Below are 24,177 nucleotides of genomic sequence, written 5' to 3' on the forward strand. Positions count from 1 at the left end.
TGAGGCCTGGGCCCCAGGTAGGCCTTCTCAGACCTTAAATGAAGGTCTTAGAAGAGGATGGATGTCTGAGCCCCTAATGTACGTCTGGGTGCTGGGAGGGAGGTGTGGTCACTAGTGAGCACTCTAGGCTAAGGAGGGAGTTTTGGGTCAGTGGTAGCACCTCTGGATCATGTAGTGGTGTTCTGCACTACTGTTGATCTGGACCCCAATAAATGACTATACACTGAGTTGGAGGTCTGGGTTTCAGGACGGCGTATTGGGGCCCCGGCATGAAGGTCTGGGACCCGGATGTAGGTCTGAGCCCCAGATGGAGGTCTGGGTCCTGGGAGGCAGGTTTGGGCACTAGCAGGCTGTCTGCGTCCAGGGCAGAAGTTTGGGTCAGGGGCAGGACCACTGGATAATGAAATGGTGGTCAGCACTACTGTGGATGTCTGGACCCAATTATTGGACTAGACCAGGGGTGGGCAAACTTTTTGACTCGAGGGCCACAATGGGTTATTAAACTGGACCAGAGGGCCAGAACAAAAGCAAGGATGGAGTGTTTGTGTGAACTAATATAAATTCAGAGTAAAGGAGCAGAGGGGAGAGCAAGAGAACCGGATAGTATACCGGATCCGGCCCGCAGGCCGTAGTTTGCCCACGGCTAGACTAGACACTGTGTTCGTGGTCTGGGCCCTGGAATGGTCTTCTGGTCCTCGTGCAAAAGGTCTAGGACCACGATGTAAGTCTGAGCCCCAGGAGTAGGCCTGCGTCCTGCGAGGGCTTGTAGGGCCCCGGAGGTTTGTCTGGGCGCAAAGAGAAAGGTTTGGGTCAGGGGAAGGACCTCTGGATCATTTAATGGTGGTCTGGACTAGCCGGGATATTTGGACCCCAATAAAAGACTAGCCACTGGGTTCTAGTATGGCCCCGGGTTGTACTTCTGGTCCTCGCCATAAAGGTCTGGTACCTGGATGTAGGTCTGAGCCCCAAGAGGAGGCCTAGGTCCTGGGAGGGCTGATCAGGCCCTGGAGGGCTTTATGGGCCCAAGGCGGAGGACTGAGGCAGGGGCAGAACCTCTGGATCATGTAGTGGTGGTCTGCACTACTCTGGATGTCTGGACCCCGATAAATGATTATACACTGAGTTGTAGGTCTGGGACTCACGATGGCATTTTGGGCCCCGCCATGAGCGTCTGGGACCCGGATGGAGGTCTGAGACCCGGATGGAGGTCTGGGTCCTGGGAGGGCTGTTTGGTCTTAAGGGAGTGGTTCAGGCCCGGGAGGGAAGTCTGGGCCATTGGTGGGGGAAATCTGGTACCTCACCTAAACATCTGTGTTATGGAATGGTGGTCTGGGCTACGGATGGAGATATAGTCCCCTGATACAAGTCTGGATTCTGTGTTTGAGGCCTGGGACCCGGGATGGCATTCTCGGCCCCGCTATGTAGGTCTGGGACCCTGATGTAGGTCTGAGCCCTGGATGTTTGTCTGGGTGCTGGGAGAGAGGTGTGGTCACTAGGGGGTGCTGTGGTCCCAGGAGGGAGGTTTGGGTCGGGGGCAGGACCTCTGGATCATGAAATGGTGGTCTGGACCAGCCTGGATATTTAGATCCCAATACAGGTTTAGGCACTGGGTTCTAATCTGGGACCCCGGAATGGCCTTGTGGTCCTCACCATAAGGGTCTGGTACCCGGATGTAGGTCTGAGCCTCAGATGGAGGTCTGGGTCCTAGAAGGGAGGTTTGGGCACTAGTGGAATGTCCGGACCCAGGGCAGATGTTTGGGTCAGAGGCAGGACCTCCGGATCATGAAATGGTGCTCTGCACTACTGTGGATGTCTGGACTCCTTTATAGGACTAGACACTGTGTTCTAGGTCTCAGCACCATAATGGCCTCTGGGCCCCGCCCTTAGGGTCTGTGACTCAGATGTAGGTCTGAGCCCCAGATGGAGGTCTTGGTGCTGGGACGGAGGTTTAGGCACTAGAGGGCTTTATTGGCCCAGGGCAGAGGTTTGGGTTGGGGGCAGGACATCCAGAACATGTAGTGGTGGGATGGCATTTTGGGCCCCGCCATGAGCATCTGGGACCCGGATGGAGATCTGAGACCCGGATGCAGGTCTGGGTCCTGGGAGGGCGGTTTGATCCTAAGAGAGTGGTTCAGGTCCGGGAGGGAAGTCTGGACCCTAGGTGGGAGAAATCGTGTACCTCACCTGGACATCTTTGTTATGGAATGGTGGTCTGGGGTACGGATGGAGATATAGTCCCCTGATACAAGTCTGGATTCTGTGTTTGAGGCCTGGCCCCGGGATGGCCTTCTCGGCCCTGCTATGAAGGTTTGGACGCTGATGTAGGTCTGAGCCCTGGATGTAGGTCTGGGTGCTGGGAGAGAGGTGTTCATTAGGGGGCGCTCTGGGCCCAGGAGGGAGGTTTGGGTCAGGGGCAGGATCTCCGGATTATGTAATGGTGGTCTGGACCAGCCTTGATATTTGGACCCCAATAAATGTCTAGGCACTGGGTTCTAGTCTGGGCCTCCTGAATGGAATGGTGGTCGAGACCATGAAGATCTGGGTCCCGATGTAGGTCTGAACCCCAAGAGGAGGCCTGGGTACCGGGAGGGCTGATCGGGCCCCTGAGTGATGTATGCACCCAGTGCGGTGGTTTGGGGCAAGGGCAGGACCTGTGGGTCATGTGGTGGTGGTCTGTACTACTGTGGATATTTGGACCCCAATAAATGACTATACACTGAGTTGGAGGTCTGGGCCTAAGGATGGCGTTTTGGGGCCCCGGCATGAAGGTCTGGGACCTGGATGTAGGTTGAGCCCCAGATAGAGGTCTGGGTGCTGGGAGGGAGCTTTGGGCACTAGAGGGCTGTCTGGGCCCAGCGCGCAAGTTCGGTTCAGGGGCATTACCTCCGGATCAAGAAATGGTGGTCTGCACTACTGTGGATGTCTGGACCCCATTATAGGACTAGACACTGTTCGAGGTCTGGACCACGGAATGGCCTTCAGGGCCCCGACTGAGGGTCTGGGACCAGGATGTAGGTCTGCGCCATGGATCGGGGTCTGGGTCGTGACAGGCCTTTTCGGCCAGGGATGGAGGTATGGGACCCAGGGGGAGGTCTGGTGCCTGAGCTGGACATCTGGGTTATGGAATTGTCATCTGGACTATGAATGGGGATCTGGTCACCTTATTCAAGACTGGATTCCATGTGTGTGGTCTGGGCCCCAGGATGGCCTTCTCGGCCCTGATATGAAGGTCTGGGACCCGGATGTAAGTCTGAGCCCCAGATGTAGGTCTGGGTGCTGGACGGAAGTCTGGTCACTAGGGGGCACTCTGGGCCCAGGAGGGAGGTTTGCATCAGGGGCAGGACCACTGGATCATGAAATGGTGGCCTGGACTAGCCTGGATATTTGGACCCCAATATGGGATTAGGCACTGAGTTCTAGTCTTGGACCCCGGATGAACTTCTTATCCTCACCATAAAGGTCGGGGTCCCCAATGTAGGTCTGAGCCCCAGGACGAAGCCTGGTCCTGGGAGGGCTGATCTGGCCCTGGAGGGCTGTATGGGCCCAGGGCGGAGTTTTGGGTCTGTGGCAGGACCTCTGGGTCATATTGCGGTGGTCTACACTACTGTGGATGTCTGGACCCCGATAAATGACTATACACTGATTTGGAGGTCTGGCCCTCAGGATGGCGTTTTGGGGCCCCAGCATGAAGGTCTGGGACCCGGATGTAGGTCTCAGCCCCAGAAGGAGGTCTGTTTCCCGGGAGGGAGTTTTGGGCACTAGAGGGCTGTCTAGGCCCAGGGTCGGGATTTGGGTCAGGGGCAGGACCTAAAGATCATGAAATGGTGATCTGGACCAGTTTGGATATTTGGATCCCAATAAACTTCTAGGCACTGGATTCTAGTCTGGGCCCACAGAATGGCATTCTGGTCATCGCCATAAAGGTCTTGGACCCCGATGTAGGTTTGAGCCCGAGGAGGAGCCCTGGGTCTTGGGAGTGATGCCCAGGCCCCGGGGGCTGCCTGGATCCAAAGACCGAGGATTGGGTCAGGGGCAGGAACTCCGGATCATGAAATGATGGCCAGGACTAGCCTGGATATTTGGACCGCAATAAAGGACTAGACACTGGGTTCTAGTCTGGGCCACTAGATGGACTTCTGGGACTCGCCATAAAGGTCTGGGAACTGAATGTAGGTCTGAGCCCCAGGAGGAGGCCTAGGTCTAGGAGGGCTTATAGGTCTTCGGAGGGCTGTATGGGCCCAGGGCGAAGGTTTGCGGCAGGGGCCGGTCCACAGGGTCATGTAGTGAGGGTCCGCACTACTCTGGATGTCTGGACCCCAATAAATGACTATATACTGAGTCAGAGGTCTGGGTCTCAGGATGGCGTTTTGGGGCCCCGGCATGACGGTCTGGGACCCGGATGAGATCTTACCCCAGATGGAGGTCTGCACCCTGGGAAGGAGGTTTGGTCACTAGTGGGCTGTTTGGGCCCAGGGTGGAGGTTTGGGTCAGGGGTAGGACCTCTGGATCCTGAAATAGAGGTCTGCACTACTGTGGATGTCTGGACCCCATTATAAAACTAGACATTGTGCTCGAGGTCTGGGCCCCGGATGGCCTCTCAGCCCCAGCAATAGGGCCTCGGACCAAGGATGTAGGTCTGAGCCCTGGATTGTGGTCTGGGTCCTAGTAGGGCGGTTCAGGCCAGGGAGAGAGGAATGGGCCCCGGGGGAGATCTGGTACTTGACCGGGACATCTGCATTATGGAATAGGGGTCTGGGGTAGGGATTGACATCTATTCCCCTGATACAAGACTAGATTCTGTGTTTGAGGCCTGCGCCACAGGTAGGCCTTCTCAGCCCTGAAATGAAGGTCTGAGAACAGAATGGAGGTCTGAGCCCTGAATGTAGGTCTGGGTGCTGGAGGGAGGTGTGGTCACTAGTGAGCGCTCTGGGCCCCGGAGGGAGTTTTGGATCAGGGGCAGGACCTCTGGATCATGTAGTGGTGTTCTGCACTGCTGTGGATGTCTGGACCCCGATAAATGACTATACACTGAGTTGGAGGTCTGGGCCTCAGGATGGCGTATTGGGGCCCTGGCATGAAGGTCTGGGACCCGGATGTAGGTCTGAGCCATATATGGAGTTCTTGATCCTGGGAGGGAGGTATGGCACTAGTGGGCTGTCTGCACCCAGGGCAGAAGTTTGGGTCAGGGGCAGGACCTCTGGATAATGAAATGGTGGTCTGCACTACTGTGGATGTCTGCACCCCATTATTGTACTAGACACTGTGTTTGAGATCTGGGCCCTGGAATGGTCTTCTGGTACTCGCGAAAAAGGTCTAGGACCACGATGTAAGTCTGAGCCCCAGGAGGAGGCCTGGGTCCTGGGAGGGCTTGTAGGGCCCCGGAGGGCTGTCTGGGCGCAACGAGGGAGGTTTGGGTCAGGGGCAGGACCTCTGGATCATTTAATGGTGGTCTGGACTAGCCGGGATATTTGGACCCAATAAAAGACTAGCCACTGGGTTCTAGTATGGCCCCCGGTTGTACTTCTGGTACTCTCCCTAAAGGTCTGGTACCTGGATGTAGTTCTGAGCCCCAGGAGGAGGCCTGGGTCCTGGGAGGACTGATCGGGCCCTGGAGGGCTGTATGGGCCCAGGGCGGAGGTTTGGGGCAGGGGCAGAACCTCTGGATCATGTAGTGTTGGTCTGCACTTCTCTGTATGTCTGGACCCTGATAAATGATTATACACTGAGTTGGAGGTCTAGGACTCAGGATAGCATTTTGGGCCCTGGCATGAAGGTCTGGGACCAGGAAGTAGCTCTGAGCCCCGGATTGTGATCTGGGTCCTGGGAGGGCGTTTCGGGCCAGGGAGGGAGGTCTGGGCCCCGGGGGGAGGTCTGGTGCCAGAGCTGGACATCTGGGTTTTGGAATGGTGGTCTGGACTATGGATGGAGATGTAGTCCCCTGATACAAGACTGCATTCTGAGTTTGAGGCCTGGGCCCCAGGATGGCCTTCTCAGCCCTGCCATGAAGGTCTGGGACCCAGATGTAAGTCTGAGCCCTGGATGTAGGTCTGGGTATAGGGAGGGAGTTGTGGTCACTAGGGGGCGCTGTCGGCCAAGGAGGGAGGTTTGGGTCAGGGGCAAGACCTGTGGATCATGAAATGGTGGTCTGGACCAGCCTGGATATTTGGACCCCAATACAGGTTTAGGCACTGGGTTCTAATCTGGGACCCCGGAATGGCCTTGTGGTCCTCACCATAAGGGTTTGGTACCCGATGTAGGTCTAATCCTCAGATGGAGGTCTGGGTCCTAGAAGGGAGGTTTGGGCACTAGCGGGATGTCTGGACCCAGGGCAGATGTTTGGGTCATGGGCAGGACCTCCGGATCATGAAATGGTGCTCTGCACTACTGTGGATGTCTGGACTCCTTTATAGGACTAGACACTGTGTTCTAGGTCTAGGCCCCATAATGGCCTTCTGGGCCCCGCCCTGTGGGTCTGCAACCCAGATGTAGGTGTGAGCACCAGATGGAGGTCTTGGTGCTGGGACGGAGGTTTAGGCACTAGAGGTCTTCATGGGCCCAGGGCGAAATTTTGGTTCAGAGGCAGGACCTCCGGATCATATAGTGGTGGTCTGCACTACTCTGGATGTCTGGACCCCGATAAATGATTATACACTGAGTAGGAGGTCTGGGACTCACGATAGCATTTTGGGCCCCGCCATGAGCGTCTGGGACCCGGATGGAGGTCTTAGAGCGGGATGGAGGTCTGGGTCCTGGGAGGGCTGTTTGGTCCTAAGAGAGTGGTTCAGGCCCGGGAGGGAAGTCTGGGCCCTTGGTGGGGGAAATCTGGTACCTCACCTAAACATCTGTGTTATGGAATGGTGGTCTGGACTACGGATGAAGATATAGTCCCCTGATACAAGTCTGGATTCTGTGTTTGAGGCCTGGGACCCGGGATGGCCTTCTCGGCCCCGCTATGTAGGTCTGGGACCCTGATGTAGGTCTGAGCCCCGGATGTTTGTCTGGGTGCTGGGAGGGAGTTGTGGTCACTAGGGGGCGCTGTGGTCCCAGAAGGGAGGTTTGGGTCAGGGGCAGGACCTCTGGATCATGAAATGGTGGTCTGGACCAGCCTGGATATTTGGACCCCAATATAGGTTTAGGCACTGGGTTCTAATCTGGGACCCCGGAATGGTTTTGTTATCCTCACCATAAGGGTCTGGTACCCGGATATTGGTCTGAGCCTCAGATGGTGGTCTCGGTCCTAGAAGGGAGGTTTGGGCACTAGCGGGATGTCCGGACCCAGGGCAGATGTTTGGGTCAGGGGCAGGACCTCCTGATCATGAAATGGTGCTCTGCACTACTGTGGATGTCTGGACTCCTTTATAGGACTAGACACTGTGTTCTAGGTCTAGGCACCATAATGGCCTCTGGGCCCCGCCCTGAGGGTCTGTGACCCGGATGTAGGTCTGAGCCCCGGATGTAGGTCTGGGTGCTGAGAGAGAGATGTGGTCATTGGGGGGCGCTCTGAGGCCAGGAGGGAGGTTTGGGTCAGGGGCAGGACCTCTGGATCATGGAATGGTGGTCTGGACCAGCCTGGATATTTGGACTCCAATAAATGTCTAGGCACTGGGTTCTAGTCTGGGCCTCCTGAATGGCCTTCTGGTCGTGACCATAAAGGTCTGGGTCCCGATGTAGGTCTGAACCCCAAGAGGAGGCCTGGTTACCGTGAAGGCTGTTCGGGCCCCTGAGGGATGTATGTGCCCAGGGCGGTGGTTTGGGGCAAGGAAAGTACCTCTGGGTCATGTGGTGGTGGTCTGCACTACTGTGGATATCTGGACCCCAATAAATGACTACACACTGAGTCGGAGGTGTGGGTCTCAGGATGGCGTTTTGGGGCTCCGGCATGAAGGTCTGGGACCTGGATGAAATCTTACCCCTAGATGGAGGTCTGGATCCTGGGAAGGAGGTTTGGGCACTAGTGGGCTGTCTGGGCCCAGGGCGGAAGTTTAAGTCAGGGGTAGGACCTCTGGATCCTGAAATGGTGGTCTGCACTACTATGGATGTCTGGAACCCATTATAGGACTAGACACTGTGCTCGAGGTCTGGGCCCCGGAATGGCCTCCTCGGCCACAGCATGACGGTCTCGGACCAAGATGTAGGTCTGAGCCCTGGATTGTGGTCTGGGTCCTGGGAGGGCGGTTCAGGCTAGGCAGGGAGGAATTGGCCCCGGGGGGAGATCTGGTACTTGACCTGGACATCTGCATTATGGAATGGTGGTCTGGGTATAGATGGACATCTAGTTCTCTGATACAAGACTGGATTCTGTGTTTGAGGCCTGGGCCCCAGGTAGGCCTTCTCAGACCTTAAATGAAGGTCTTAGAAGAGGATGGATGTCTGAGCCCCTAATGTACGTCTGGGTGCTGGGAGGGAGGTGTGGTCACTAGTGAGCACTCTAGGCTAAGGAGGGAGTTTTGGGTCAGTGGTAGCACCTCTGGATCATGTAGTGGTGTTCTGCACTACTGTTGATCTGGACCCCAATAAATGACTATACACTGAGTTGGAGGTCTGGGTTTCAGGACGGCGTATTGGGGCCCCGGCATGAAGGTCTGGGACCCGGATGTAGGTCTGAGCCCCAGATGGAGGTCTGGGTCCTGGGAGGCAGGTTTGGGCACTAGCAGGCTGTCTGCGTCCAGGGCAGAAGTTTGGGTCAGGGGCAGGACCACTGGATAATGAAATGGTGGTCAGCACTACTGTGGATGTCTGGACCCAATTATTGGACTAGACCAGGGGTGGGCAAACTTTTTGACTCGAGGGCCACAATGGGTTATTAAACTGGACCAGAGGGCCAGAACAAAAGCAAGGATGGAGTGTTTGTGTGAACTAATATAAATTCAGAGTAAAGGAGCAGAGGGGAGAGCAAGAGAACCGGATAGTATACCGGATCCGGCCCGCAGGCCGTAGTTTGCCCACGGCTAGACTAGACACTGTGTTCGTGGTCTGGGCCCTGGAATGGTCTTCTGGTCCTCGTGCAAAAGGTCTAGGACCACGATGTAAGTCTGAGCCCCAGGAGTAGGCCTGCGTCCTGCGAGGGCTTGTAGGGCCCCGGAGGTTTGTCTGGGCGCAAAGAGAAAGGTTTGGGTCAGGGGAAGGACCTCTGGATCATTTAATGGTGGTCTGGACTAGCCGGGATATTTGGACCCCAATAAAAGACTAGCCACTGGGTTCTAGTATGGCCCCGGGTTGTACTTCTGGTCCTCGCCATAAAGGTCTGGTACCTGGATGTAGGTCTGAGCCCCAAGAGGAGGCCTAGGTCCTGGGAGGGCTGATCAGGCCCTGGAGGGCTTTATGGGCCCAAGGCGGAGGACTGAGGCAGGGGCAGAACCTCTGGATCATGTAGTGGTGGTCTGCACTACTCTGGATGTCTGGACCCCGATAAATGATTATACACTGAGTTGTAGGTCTGGGACTCACGATGGCATTTTGGGCCCCGCCATGAGCGTCTGGGACCCGGATGGAGGTCTGAGACCCGGATGGAGGTCTGGGTCCTGGGAGGGCTGTTTGGTCTTAAGAGAGTGGTTCAGGCCCGGGAGGGAAGTCTGGGCCATTGGTGGGGGAAATCTGGTACCTCACCTAAACATCTGTGTTATGGAATGGTGGTCTGGGCTACGGATGGAGATATAGTCCCCTGATACAAGTCTGGATTCTGTGTTTGAGGCCTGGGACCCGGGATGGCATTCTCGGCCCCGCTATGTAGGTCTGGGACCCTGATGTAGGTCTGAGCCCTGGATGTTTGTCTGGGTGCTGGGAGAGAGGTGTGGTCACTAGGGGGTGCTGTGGTCCCAGGAGGGAGGTTTGGGTCGGGGGCAGGACCTCTGGATCATGAAATGGTGGTCTGGACCAGCCTGGATATTTAGATCCCAATACAGGTTTAGGCACTGGGTTCTAATCTGGGACCCCGGAATGGCCTTGTGGTCCTCACCATAAGGGTCTGGTACCCGGATGTAGGTCTGAGCCTCAGATGGAGGTCTGGGTCCTAGAAGGGAGGTTTGGGCACTAGTGGAATGTCCGGACCCAGGGCAGATGTTTGGGTCAGAGGCAGGACCTCCGGATCATGAAATGGTGCTCTGCACTACTGTGGATGTCTGGACTCCTTTATAGGACTAGACACTGTGTTCTAGGTCTCAGCACCATAATGGCCTCTGGGCCCCGCCCTTAGGGTCTGTGACTCAGATGTAGGTCTGAGCCCCAGATGGAGGTCTTGGTGCTGGGACGGAGGTTTAGGCACTAGAGGGCTTTATTGGCCCAGGGCAGAGGTTTGGGTTGGGGGCAGGACATCCAGAACATGTAGTGGTGGGATGGCATTTTGGGCCCCGCCATGAGCATCTGGGACCCGGATGGAGATCTGAGACCCGGATGCAGGTCTGGGTCCTGGGAGGGCGGTTTGATCCTAAGAGAGTGGTTCAGGTCCGGGAGGGAAGTCTGGACCCTAGGTGGGAGAAATCGTGTACCTCACCTGGACATCTTTGTTATGGAATGGTGGTCTGGGGTACGGATGGAGATATAGTCCCCTGATACAAGTCTGGATTCTGTGTTTGAGGCCTGGCCCCGGGATGGCCTTCTCGGCCCTGCTATGAAGGTTTGGACGCTGATGTAGGTCTGAGCCCTGGATGTAGGTCTGGGTGCTGGGAGAGAGGTGTTCATTAGGGGGCGCTCTGGGCCCAGGAGGGAGGTTTGGGTCAGGGGCAGGATCTCCGGATTATGTAATGGTGGTCTGGACCAGCCTTGATATTTGGACCCCAATAAATGTCTAGGCACTGGGTTCTAGTCTGGGCCTCCTGAATGGAATGGTGGTCGAGACCATGAAGATCTGGGTCCCGATGTAGGTCTGAACCCCAAGAGGAGGCCTGGGTACCGGGAGGGCTGATCGGGCCCCTGAGTGATGTATGCACCCAGTGCGGTGGTTTGGGGCAAGGGCAGGACCTGTGGGTCATGTGGTGGTGGTCTGTACTACTGTGGATATTTGGACCCCAATAAATGACTATACACTGAGTTGGAGGTCTGGGCCTAAGGATGGCGTTTTGGGGCCCCGGCATGAAGGTCTGGGACCTGGATGTAGGTTGAGCCCCAGATAGAGGTCTGGGTGCTGGGAGGGAGCTTTGGGCACTAGAGGGCTGTCTGGGCCCAGCGCGCAGGTTCGGTTCAGGGGCATTACCTCCGGATCAAGAAATGGTGGTCTGCACTACTGTGGATGTCTGGACCCCATTATAGGACTAGACACTGTTCGAGGTCTGGACCACGGAATGGCCTTCAGGGCCCCGACTGAGGGTCTGGGACCAGGATGTAGGTCTGCGCCCTGGATCGGGGTCTGGGTCGTGACAGGCCTTTTCGGCCAGGGATGGAGGTATGGGACCCAGGGGGAGGTCTGGTGCCTGAGCTGGACATCTGGGTTATGGAATTGTCATCTGGACTATGAATGGGGATCTGGTCACCTTATTCAAGACTGGATTCCATGTGTGTGGTCTGGGCCCCAGGATGGCCTTCTCGGCCCTGATATGAAGGTCTGGGACCCGGATGTAAGTCTGAGCCCCAGATGTAGGTCTGGGTGCTGGACGGAAGTCTGGTCACTAGGGGGCACTCTGGGCCCAGGAGGGAGGTTTGCATCAGGGGCAGGACCACTGGATCATGAAATGGTGGCCTGGACTAGCCTGGATATTTGGACCCCAATATGGGATTAGGCACTGAGTTCTAGTCTTGGACCCCGGATGAACTTCTTATCCTCACCATAAAGGTCGGGGTCCCCAATGTAGGTCTGAGCCCCAGGACAAAGCCTGGTCCTGGGAGGGCTGATCTGGCCCTGGAGGGCTGTATGGGCCCAGGGCGGAGTTTTGGGTCTGTGGCAGGACCTCTGGGTCATGTTGCGGTGGTCTACACTACTGTGGATGTCTGGACCCCGATAAATGACTATACACTGATTTGGAGGTCTGGCCCTCAGGATGGCGTTTTGGGGCCCCAGCATGAAGGTCTGGGACCCGGATGTAGGTCTCAGCCCCAGAAGGAGGTCTGTTTCCTGGGAGGGAGTTTTGGGCACTAGAGGGCTGTCTAGGCCCAGGGTCGGGATTTGGGTCAGGGGCAGGACCTAAAGATCATGAAATGGTGATCTGGACCAGTTTGGATATTTGGATCCCAATAAACTTCTAGGCACTGGATTCTAGTCTGGGCCCACAGAATGGCATTCTGGTCATCGCCATAAAGGTCTTGGACCCCGATGTAGGTTTGAGCCCGAGGAGGAGCCCTGGGTCTTGGGAGTGATGCCCAGGCCCCGGGGGCTGCCTGGATCCAAAGACCGAGGATTGGGTCAGGGGCAGGAACTCCGGATCATGAAATGATGGCCTGGACTAGCCTGGATATTTGGACCGCAATAAAGGACTAGACGCTGGGTTCTAGTCTGGGCCCCTGGATGGACTTCTGGGACTCGCCATAAAGGTCTGGGAACTGAATGTAGGTCTGAGCCCCAAGAGGAGACCTGCGTCTGGGAGGGCTTATAGGTCTTCGGAAGACTGTATGGGCCCAGGGCGAAGGTTTGGGGCAGGGGCCGGTCCTCAGGGTCATGTAGTGAGGGTCCGCACTACTCTGGATGTCTGGACCCCAATAAATAACTACACACTGAGTCGGAGGTCTGGGTCTCAGGATGGCGTTTTGGGGCCCCGGCATGAAGGTCTGGGACCTGGATGAGATCTTTCCCCCAGATGGAGGTTTGGATCCTGGGAAGGAGGTTTGGGCACTAGTGGGCTGTCTGGGCTCAGGGCAGAGGTTTTGGTCAGGGGTAGGACCTCTGGATCATGAAATGGTGGTCTGCACTACTGTGGATGTCTGGACCCCATTATAGGACTAGACACTGTGTTCGAGATCTGGAACACGGAGTGGCCTTCAGGGCCCCGACTGAGGGTCGGCGACCAGGATGTAGGTCTGAGCCCTGGCTTGGGGTCTGGGTCATGAGAGGGCGGTTTGGGCCAGGGAGGAATATATCGGCCCCAGGCGGTGGTCTGGTGCCTGAGCTGGACATCTGGGTTATGGAATTTTCGTCTGGACTATGAATGGGGATCTGGTCACCTTATTCAAGACTGGATTCTGTGTGTGTGGTCTGGGCCCTAGGATGGCCTTCTCGGCCCTGATATGAAGGTCTGGAACCAGATGTATGTCTGAGCCCCACTTGTAGGTCTGGGTGCTGGACGGAAGTCTGGTCACTAGGTGGCACTCTGGGCCCAGGAGGGAGGTTTGCGTCAGGGGCAGGACCACTGGATCATGAAATGGTGGCCTGGACTAGCCTAGATATTTGGACCCCAATATGGGATTAGGCACTGGGTTCTAGTCTGGGACCCCTCACCATAAAGGTCTGGGTCCCCAATGTAGGTCTGAGCCCCAGGAGGAAGCCTGGGTCCTGGGAGTGCTGATCGGCCCTGGAGGGCTGTATGGGCCCAGGGCGGAATTTTGGGTCTGTGGCAGGACCTCTGGGTCATGTTGTGGTGGTCTGCACTACTGTGGATGTCTGGACCCCGATAAATGACTATACACTGATTTGGAGGTCTGTCCCTCAGGGTGGCGTTTCGGGGCCCCAGCATGAAGGTCTGGGACCCGGATGTAGGTCTCAGCTCCAGATGGAGGTCTGTTTCCTGGGAGGGAGGTTTGGGCACTAGAGGGCTCTCTAGGCCCAGGGTGGAGATTTTGGTCAGGGGCAGGACCTCCAGATCATGAAATGGTGATCTGGACCAGTTTGGATATTTGGACCCCAATAAACTGCTAGGCACTGGATTCTAGTCTGGCCCACGGAATGGCATTCTGGTCATCGCCATAAAGGTCTGGGACTCCGATGTAGGTCTGAGCCCGAGGAAGAGCCCTGGGTCTTGGGAGTGATGACCGGCCCCGGGGGCTGTCTGGATCCAAAGACAGAGGTTTGGGTCAGGGGCAGGAACTCCGGATCATGAAATGATGGCCAGGACTAGCCTGGATATTTGGACCGCAATAAAGGACTAGACACTGGGTTCTAGTCTGGGCCACTAGATGGACTTCTGGGACTCGCCATAAAGGTCTGGGAACTGAATGTAGGTCTGAGCCCCAGGAGGAGGCCTAGGTCTAGGAGGGCTTATAGGTCTTCGGAGGGCTGTATGGGCCCAGGGCGAAGGTTTGCGGCAGGGGCCGGTCCACAGGGTCATGTAGTGAGGGTCCGCACTACTCTGGATGTCTGGACCCCAATAAATGACTATATACTGAGTCTGAGGTCTGAGTCTCAGGATGGCGTTTTGGGGCCCCGGCATGACGGTCTGGGTCCTGGATGAGATCTTACCCCCAAATGGAGGTCTGGATCCTGGGAAGGAGGTATGGGCTCTAGTGGGCTGTCTGGGCCCAGGGCAGAAGTTTGATTCAGGGGTAGGCCCTCTGGATCCTGAAATGGTGGTCTGCACTACTGTGGATGTCTGGACCCCATTATAGGACTAGACACTGTGCTCGAGGTCTGGGCCCCGGAATGGCCTCCTCGGTCCCAGCATGAGGGTCTCGGATCAGGATGTAGGTCTGAGCCCTGGATTGTGGTCTGGGTCCTGGGAGGGCGGTTCAGGCCAGGGAGGGAGGAATCGGCCCCAGGGGGAGGTCTGGTTCTTGACCTGCACATCTGCATTATGGAATGGTGGTCTGGGGTATGGATGGACATCTAGTCCCCTGATACAAGACTGGATTCTGTGTTTGAGGCCTGGGTCCCAGATAGGCCTTCTCAGCCCTGAAATGAAGGTCTGAGAACAGGATGGAGGTCTGAGCCCAGAATGTAGGTCTGGGTGCTTGGAGGGAGGTGTGGTCACTAGTGAGCGCTCTGGGCCCAGGAGGGAGTTTGCATCAGGGGCAGGACCTCTGGATCATGTAGTGGTGGTCTGCACTACTCTGGATGTGGACCCCGATAAATGATTATACACTGAGTTGGAGGTCTGGGACTCAGGATGGCATTTTGGGCCCTAGCATGAAGATCTGGGACCAGGAAGTAGCTCTGAGCCCCGGATTGGCATCTGGGTCCTGGGAGGGCGTTACGGGCCAGGGAGGGAGGTCAGGGCCCCATGAGGAGGTCCATTGCCTGAGCTGGACATCTGGGTTATGGAATGGTGGTCTGGACTACGGATGGAGATGTAGTCCCCTGATACAAGACTGCATTCTGGCCGAAACCGGTTTCGCTCCGTGGATAGAGCGTCGGCCTGGGGACTCAAGGGTCCCAGGTTCGATTCCGGTCAAGGGCATGTACCTTGGTTGAGGGCACATCCCCAGTAGGTGGTGTGCAGGAGGCAGCTGATCGATGTGTCTCTCTCATCGATGTTTCTAGCTCTCTATCCCTCTCCCTTCCTCTCTGTGAAATATCAATAAAATATATTTAAAAAAAAAAAAAAAAGACTGCATTCTGAGTTTGAGGCCTGGGCCCCAGGATGGCCTTCTCAGCTCTGCCATGAAGGTCTGAGACCCAGATGTAGGTCTGAGCCCTGGATATAGGTCTGGGTGTTGAGAGGGAGTTGTGGTCACTAGGGGGCGCTGTGGGCCCAGGAGAGAGGTTTTGGTCAGGGGCAAGACCTGTGGCTCCTGAAATGGTGGTCTGGACCAGCCTGGATATTTGGACCCCAATACAGGTTTAGGCACTGGGTTCTAATCTGGGACCCCGGAATGGTTTTGTGGTCCTCACCATAAGGGTCGGGTACCCGGATGTAGGTCTGAGCCTCAGATGGAGGTCTGGGTCCTAGAAGGGAGGTTTGGGCACTAGTGGGATGTCTGGACCCAGGGCAGAGGTTTGGGTCAGGGGCAGGACCTCCGAATCATGAAATAGTGCTCTGCACTACTGTGGTTGTCTGGACTCCTTTATAGGACTAGACACTGTATTATAGGTCTAGGCCCCATAATGGCCTCTGGGCCCCGCCCTGAGGGTCTGCGACCCGGATGTACGTCTGAGCCCCAGATGAAGGTCTTGGTACTGGGATTGAGGTTTAGGCACTAGAGGGCTTCATGGGCCCAGGGTGGAGTTTTGTGTCAGGGGCAGGACCTCCGGATCATGTAGTGGTTTTCTGCACTACTCTGGATGTCTGGACTCCAATAAATGATTATACACTGAGTTGGAGGTCTGGGACTCAGGATGGCATTTTGGGCCCCGCCATGAGCGTCTGGGACCCGGATGGAGGTCGGAGACCCGGATGGAGGTCTGGGTCCTGGGAGGGCGGTTTGCTCCTAAGAGAGTGGTTCAGGCCCGGAAGGGAAGTTTGGGCCCTCGGTGGGGGAAATCTGGTACCTAACCTGGACATCTGTGTTATGGAATGGTGGTCTGGGGTATGGATGGACATCTAGTCCCCTGATACAAGTCTGGATTCTGTGTTTGAGGCCTGGGCCCCAGGTAGGCCTTCTCAGCCCTGAAATGAAGATCTGAGAACAGGATGGAGGTCTGAGCCTCGAATGGAAGTCTGGGTCCTGGGAGGGAGGTGTGGTCACTACTGAGTGCTCTGGGCCCTGGAGGGAGTTTTGGGCCAGGGGCAGGACCTCTGGATCATGTAGTGGTGGTCTGCACTACTGTGGATGTCTGGACCCCGATAAATGACTATACACTGAGTTGGAGGTCTGGGCCTCAGGATAGCGTATTGGGGCCCCGGCATGAAGGTCTGGGACCCGGATGTAAGTCTGAGCCCCAGATGGAGGTCTGGGTCCTGGGAGGGAGGTTTGGGCAATAGCGGGCTGTCTGCACCCAGGGCAGAAGTTTTGGTCAGGGGCATTACCTCCAGATCAAGAAATGGTGGTCTGCACTACTGTGGATGTCTGGACCCCATTATAGGACTAGACACTGTGTTCGAGATCTGGAACACGGCGTTGCCTTCAGGGCCCCGACTGAGGGTCTGGGACCAGGATGTAGGTCTGAGCCCTGCTTGGGTCTGGGTCGTGAGAGGGCGGTTTAGGCCAGGGAGGAATATATAGGCCCCAGGCGGTGGTCTGGTGCCTGAGCTGTACATCTGGGTTATGGAATTGTCGTCTGGACTATGAATGGGGATCTGGTCACCTTATTCAAGACTGGATTTTGTGTGTGTGGTCTGGGCCCTAGGATGGCCTTCTCAGCCCTGATATGAAGGTCTGGAACCGGATGTATGTCTGAGCCCCACTTGTAGGTCTGGGTGCTGGACGGAAGTCTGGTCACTAGGTGGCACTCTGGGCCCAGGAGGGAGGTTTGCGTCAGGGGCAGGACCACTGGATCATGAAATGGTGGCCTGGACTAGCCTGGATATTTGGACCCCAATATGGGATTAGGCACTGGTTTCTAGTCTGGGACCCCTCACCATAAAGGTCTGGGTCCGCAATGTAGGTCTGAGCCCCAGGAGGAAGCCTGGGTCCTGGGAGTGCTGATCGGCCCTGGAGGGCTGTATGGGCCCAGGGCGGAGTTTTGGGTCTGTGGCAGGACCTCTGGGTCATGTTGTGGTGGTCTGCACTACTGTGGATGTCTGGACCCCGATAAATGACTATACACTGATTTGGAGGTCTGGCCCTCTGTATGGCGTTTTGGGGCCCCAGCATGAAGGTCTGGGACCCGGATATAGGTCTCAGCCCAGGATGGAGGTCTGTTTCCTGGGAGGGAGGTTTGGGCACTAGAGGGCTGTCTGGGCCCAGGGTCGAGATTTGGGTCAGGGGCAGGACCTCCAGATCATGAAATGATGATCTGGACCAGTTTGGATATTTGGACCCCAATAAACTGCTAGGCACTGGATTCTAGTCTGGGCCCACGGAATGGCATTCTGGTCATCGCCATAAAGGTCTGAGACCCCGATGTAGGTCGAGCCAGAGGAGGAGCCCTGGGTCTTGGAGTGAGGACAGGGCCCCGGGGGCTGTCTGGATCCAAAGAAGGAGGTTTGGGTCAGGGGCAGGAACTCCGGATCATGAAATGATGGCCTGGACTAGCCTGGATATTTGGACCGCAATAAAGGACTAGACACTGGGTTCTAGTCTGGGCCCCTGGATGGACTTCTGGGACTCGCCATAAAGGTCTGGGAACTGAATGTAGGTCTGAACCCCAGGAGGAGGCCTGGGTCCTTGGATGACTTATAAGTCTTCAGAGGGCTGTATGAGCCCAGGGCTGAGGTTTGGGGCAGGGTCCGGTCCTCTGGGTCATGTAGTGGGGGTCCGCACTACTGTGGATATCTGGACCCCAATAAATGACTACACACTGAGTCTGAGGTCTGGGTCTCAGGATAGCGTTTTGGGTCCCCGGCATGACGGTGTGAGTCCTGGATGAGATCTTACCCCCAAATGGAGGTCTGGATCCTGGGAAGGAGGTTTGTTCACTAGTGGGCTGTTTGGGCCCAGGGTGGAGGTTTGGGTCAGGGGTAGGACCTCTGGATCCTGAAATGGTGGTCTGCACTACTGTGGATGTCTGGACCCCATTATAGGACTAGACACTGTGCTCGAGGTCTGGGCCCCGGAATGGACTCCTCGGTCCCAGCATGAGAGTCTCCGATCAGGATGTAGGTCTGAGCCCTGGATTGTGGTCTGGGTCCTGGGAGGTCGGTTCAGGCCAGAGAGGGAGGAATCGGCCCCGGGGGGAGGTCTGGTTCTTGACCTGGACATCTGCATTATGGAATGGTGGTATGGGGTATGGATGGACATCTAGTCCCCTGATACAAGACTGGATTCTGTGTTTGAGGCCTGGGCCCCAGGTAGGCCTTCTCAGCCCTGAAATGAAGGTCTGAGAACAGGATGGAGGTCTGAGCCCCGAATGTAGGTTTGGGTGCTTGGAGGGAGGTGTGGTCACTAGTGAGCGCTCTGGGCCCAGGAGGGAGTTTTGCATCAGGGGCAGGACCTCTGGATCATGTAGTGGTGGTCTGCACTACTCTGGATGTCTGGACTCCGATAAATGATTATACACTGAGTTGGAGGTCTGGGACTCAGGATGGCATTTTGGGCCCTGGCATGAAGGTCTGGGACCAGGAAGTAGCTCTGAGCCCCGGATTGGCATCTGGGTCCTGGGAGGGCGTTACGGGCCAGGGAGGGAGGTCAGGGCCCCATGGGAGGTCCATTGCCTGAGCTGGACATCTGGGTTATGGAATGGTGGTCTGGACTACGGATGGAGATGTAGTCCCCTGATACAAGACTGCATTCTGAGTTTGAGGCCTGGGCCCCAGGATGGCCTTCTCAGCCCTGCCATGAAGGTCTGGGACCCAGATGTAGGTCTGAACCCTGGATATAAGTCTGGGTGTTGAGTGGGAGTTGTGGTCACTAGGGGCGCTGTGGGCCCTGGAGGGAGGTTTGGGTCAGGGGCAGGACCTGTGGCTCCTGAAATGGTCGTCTGGACCAGCCTGGATATTTGGACCCCAATACAGGTTTAGGCACTGGGTTCTAATCTGGGACCCCGGAATGGTTTTGTGGTCCTCACCATAAGGGTCTGGTACCCGGATGTAGGTCTGAGCCTCAGATGGAGGTCTGGGTCCTAGAAGGGAGGTTTGGGCACTAGTGGGATGTCTGGACCCAGGGCAGAGGTTTGGGTCAGGGGCAGGACCTCCGAATCATGAAATAGTGCTCTGCACTACTGTGGTTGTCTGGACTCCTTTATAGGACTAGACACTGTATTATAGGTCTAGGCCCCATAATGGCCTTCTGGGCCCCGCCCTGAGGGTCTGTGACCCGGATGTACGTCTGAGCCCCAGATGGAGGTCTTGGTGCTGGGATGGAGGTTTAGGCACTAGAGGGCTTCATGGGCCCAGGGCGGAGTTTTGTGTCAGGGGCAGGACCTCCGGATCATGTAGTGGTTTTCTGCACTACTCTGGATGTCTGGACTCCAATAAATGATTATACACTGAGTTGGAGGTCTGGGACTCAGGATGGCATTTTGGGCCCCGCCATGAGCGTCTGGGACCCAGATGGAGGTCTGAGACCCGGATGGAAGTCTGGGTCCTGGGAAGGAGGTTTGGGCACTAGTGGGCTGTCTGGGCCCAGGGCGGAGGTTTGGGTCAGGGGTAGGACCTTTAGATCCTGAAATGGTGGTCTGCACTACTGTGGATATCTGGACCCCATTATAGGACTAGACACTATGCTCGAGGTCTGGGCCCCGGAATGGCCTCCTCGGCCCCAGCATGAGGGTCTCAGACCAAGGATGTAGGTCTGAGCCCTGGATTGTGGTCTGGGTCCTGTGATGGCGGTTCAGGCCAGGGAGGGAGGAATTGGCCCCGGGGGGAGGTCTGGTACTTGACCTTGATATCTGCATTATGGAATGGTGGTCTTGGGTATGGATGGACATCTAGTCCCCTGATACAAGACTGGATTCTGTGTTTGAGGCCTGGGCCCCAGGTAGGCCTTCTCAGCCCTGAAATGAAGGTCTGAGAACAGGATGGAGGTCTGAGCCCCGAATGTAGTTCTGGGTGCTGGTAAGGAGGTTTGGGCACTAGTGGGCTGATCTGCCTGCCTCTCAGCCATAGGGCACCTGTGGGCATCCACCCTGGTGACCTTCCTTTTTGAACCTCTCCTGCCTGGGCCTCCACACTAGCTATACCCATCCCTTTGTGGCCTAGCTTCTCCATGTGGCTCAACTTGTAGAGCCTTTGTAATGACCGATATAAATGCAGATTCTTTCTTGTGGACCTGAATTAATAGGTTCCATCTCATCCAAATTTGTGTTTCTTTCAACATGTCCTCAACCATTAATTATTTCCACACTTATTGTATATTTTTCTTCCTGGGTAAGTTACAGTACTCACATAGTTCTTCCACAGAGTAGCACACTACTTTATAGGTCATGCTTTCCTCTCACCTTTAGTTTCCTATGGGGATTTGAGTCTAGTCAAGGTGGCAACTGCCGCAGGAGAGGTCATTGCCTTTATTACCCTTATGTGTTTCCTCTTGCACATTTCTCCAGTCTCTGACAAATCCTGAATTATTCCAGGTTTATCCCATATCCGTTACAACACTCCCATGATCCATCCCATTTTTTCTCACATCTGGCTTGAAGCCATTGTGAAAATAGATTTATTCATATCCTAAATCTCTTCAAGCTGAATGAGGTGTGCTGGCTATAAACCAGGGAAACCATCCCTGTCTGCTATTGCAGATTACTCAGGAATTTTCAGAATGTCTATGTCATCACCACAGATATGGAAACAACAACCAAAAAAACCCATTGGATTCTCACTGCAGCCCTCACTCCTCCATCTAGTGATGCTGTAGCCCAGTATTTAGACATTGTCTTGAGTGGACTCTGGAATTAGACTTGTTTATTTAACACTAAATGATTGATTTTCTTTTTATGTTATAAACTCTATTCCTCATCCAAATTTATGTTTCTATGAACATTGCCCTCCACCATTAATTAATTCCACACTTATTTCATATTTGTCTGCTTTTGTGTATTAGAGAACTCACATAGTTCTTCCAAAGAGCAACACACTTTTTCAAGGGCCATGCTTTGTCTCTCACCTTGAGTGTCCTGCTCTGATGGGCATCTAGTCAAGCTGGAAGTTCCCACAGGAGCGGTCACCACGGTGATTCCCCTTGTGTGTCTACCAGGAAACTTTCCAATGTTTTTCCACATTTGGCTGGAAGCATAGAAATAAGCTATTCATGCCCTGAAGCTCCTCAAGCAGCATCTGGAGCCCTGGACATGAGTTCAGCAAGCGATCTCAAATGATGAGAAGGAGTGTGTCCATGTGTGCTGAGGGGACCACTCAGAACTATTTCAGATTGCATGTCATCACCAGAGATATAGGAACTGGATGTAGGAAACCTGCTGGGTTCCCACAGCAGTCCTCACATCTCCATCTAGTGATGCTGTAGCCCCATGTCTAGAAATTGCCTTGCTTGGCATGAGCCTGGAATCTAAACTGGGTTTTGCTACAGTTAATCATGATTTCTTTCCTCTTCAAACACACAGTTCCTCACTAATTCTCTGAAGGTTAATGCTCTCCAGCACAATTGCTACTGCCCATCTTCCACAGCTTATTCACCTGATTTTTATTGAATGAATGATAGGTAAATAAAAATATGTTTATAGTTTTCAAACACAGAAAAATGTGTCTCTTCATTTCTTGAGCAAGCATGGGACTAAGTTTATTTTAATAATTATTTCATTATTACAATTTCGGGGTAACCAGGTTAATCACATTATAAAACTTCACTTGTACAACTTTATATGTGCAACAGAGACACTGAGCTATGTGCTCACTACCCAATGTCTGTCTCCTCTGCCCCAGGCAGTTGACCCCTTTTATTCACCTGGTCCTCCCTCATGTTTTCCTTTTTTAACCACCATGATTCCATTTGTATATAGGAGACTTTGTTTCTTTTGTTAGTGTTTCTACATTCCATTGATAAGGGAAAATATGGAATCTGCCACTTGATACTTTTGAGTAATGACTTCCACTTTGAGGTTTCACTCTGATGAGCATTATATGAGACACAAATATCTTTGGATATTTTTGACCACTGAGTGAGAACATCCAATAAACTTTTGCTCAGAAAGTTTGTGAAGGATCTTCTAATTATGCCCTTTTCAATGTCTCTATCTAATGTTGCAAAATACTAAACAAAGCCATGAATCAGTATCTCCTTCCATAGCTGGCCAGAGTGAATGATAAGGTGAACTGCCCCAACCTCTGACCATTGTGAAGGTTTTGTTACCCACTGTCCTTCACAGATGTCCAGAGATGGTCTGTCGTGCTGCAGCTGTCCACTTTCTGGTTGGCCATCAATAACATGCATAATCATTAATAATCCAGGCCACAACTTTACTTCCTCTGTATTGAGGTCATAGGACACTTTCCAGGAATCCATAGGTCTAGGCTGCAAGATGGATTCATTGTATAGAAGTTGGTACTGAAGTAAATTGGGTCACAGGTTATGTTATTGCTTTGGTCCTCCCAGGTTTGATCATGCTTGAAACCACAACCAGGTCATAACGGACAACTCAGCATGGAAACTGGGTACCCATGTTTAAACACTCCTTCTTTCAAACCAAGGGAACACTTTGGGACAAATCTCAGTCCATTTTCAGTGTGATGACAGCTCATTCATTGCCCTGAATATTTGCGCCTCCTGGCTAAGACTACTTTGGGCTAAAGAAGGGATAGAAGCCATCAGTGATGCCCAGGTGGACATCAGCCTGAGACTGGAATCATTTTTGCCCTACAGGTCTGGGAGCCAGGACACCTATGCAGCTTGGCCTCTAGGGTTGCTTCTAGTCCAGCTCTCTCCAATCCAGGGAATCATGAGATCAATTGTCAGCTTTCTACCATGAATCTTTCCAATTTATCTATCACATCTGTTTTGGAACCATTTAGACAAGGATCTGCTCATGTCCTGAAGATCTTCAAGCTGAATCTGGGACCTTGGATGTAAAGCAAATAAGCAATCCATGTCTGCTGTTGCAGACCACTCAGAAAATTTTCAGTATGTTGATGTCATCACCACAGACATGGAAACGAGAAAAGAAAAAGCACATTGGATTGCTACAGTGGTCCTCACTCCTCCATCTAGTGATGCTGTGACCACAATTAGAAATTGTCTTATTTGGCTTGACTCTAGAATCTCAACTTGGTATTAACTCATAATGAAGGATTTTCTTAGACAATGTTCCTCTTTAAATATCTGATGGTTAGCGCCCTACAGTACACCTGCTGCTGCCCAGTTGTAGCAGAGACTTCACCTGATCCTTAGTTCCCAAAAGGAAAGTAAACAAAAATATACTCATGTTATCCCAAAACTAAAAAGTCTCTTCTTTCCTTAAACAAGAAGGGGAGTGACAAAATTTCTTTGTGAAATTATTTCATTATTTATTATTGAGGGATAGCCTTGTTAATAACATTATATAAATGTCACCTGTACTATGTAACAGTACAACCTCGTATACTCTTTATGTGCTCACAGCCCAAAGTCCAGTCTCCTTGTATTTGAGCCCCTTTGCCCCCTTATCATCATTCATGCTTTCCCTCTCTGGAAACCAGCATGATTGCTTTTACATGTCAGTGATTTTATTTGTAGCATTGTTTTGCTTCTGGCTTTTACATTCCATAGATGAGGGAAAATACAGAGTGTGCCAATATACCCCCTGGATTAATTAAGTCCTCCACTCTAAGGATATTTTGTGATAAGCATCATAGGAGGCACAAATAGCTTTCTATATTTTTGCCCATTGAGTGAAAGCTGTCCTCACACCTCTGTCCCTCA

This window comes from Plecotus auritus, assembly GCF_963455305.1.
Source record: "Plecotus auritus genome assembly, chromosome: 6".
In the NCBI taxonomy this organism is placed as follows: domain Eukaryota; kingdom Metazoa; phylum Chordata; class Mammalia; order Chiroptera; family Vespertilionidae; genus Plecotus; species Plecotus auritus.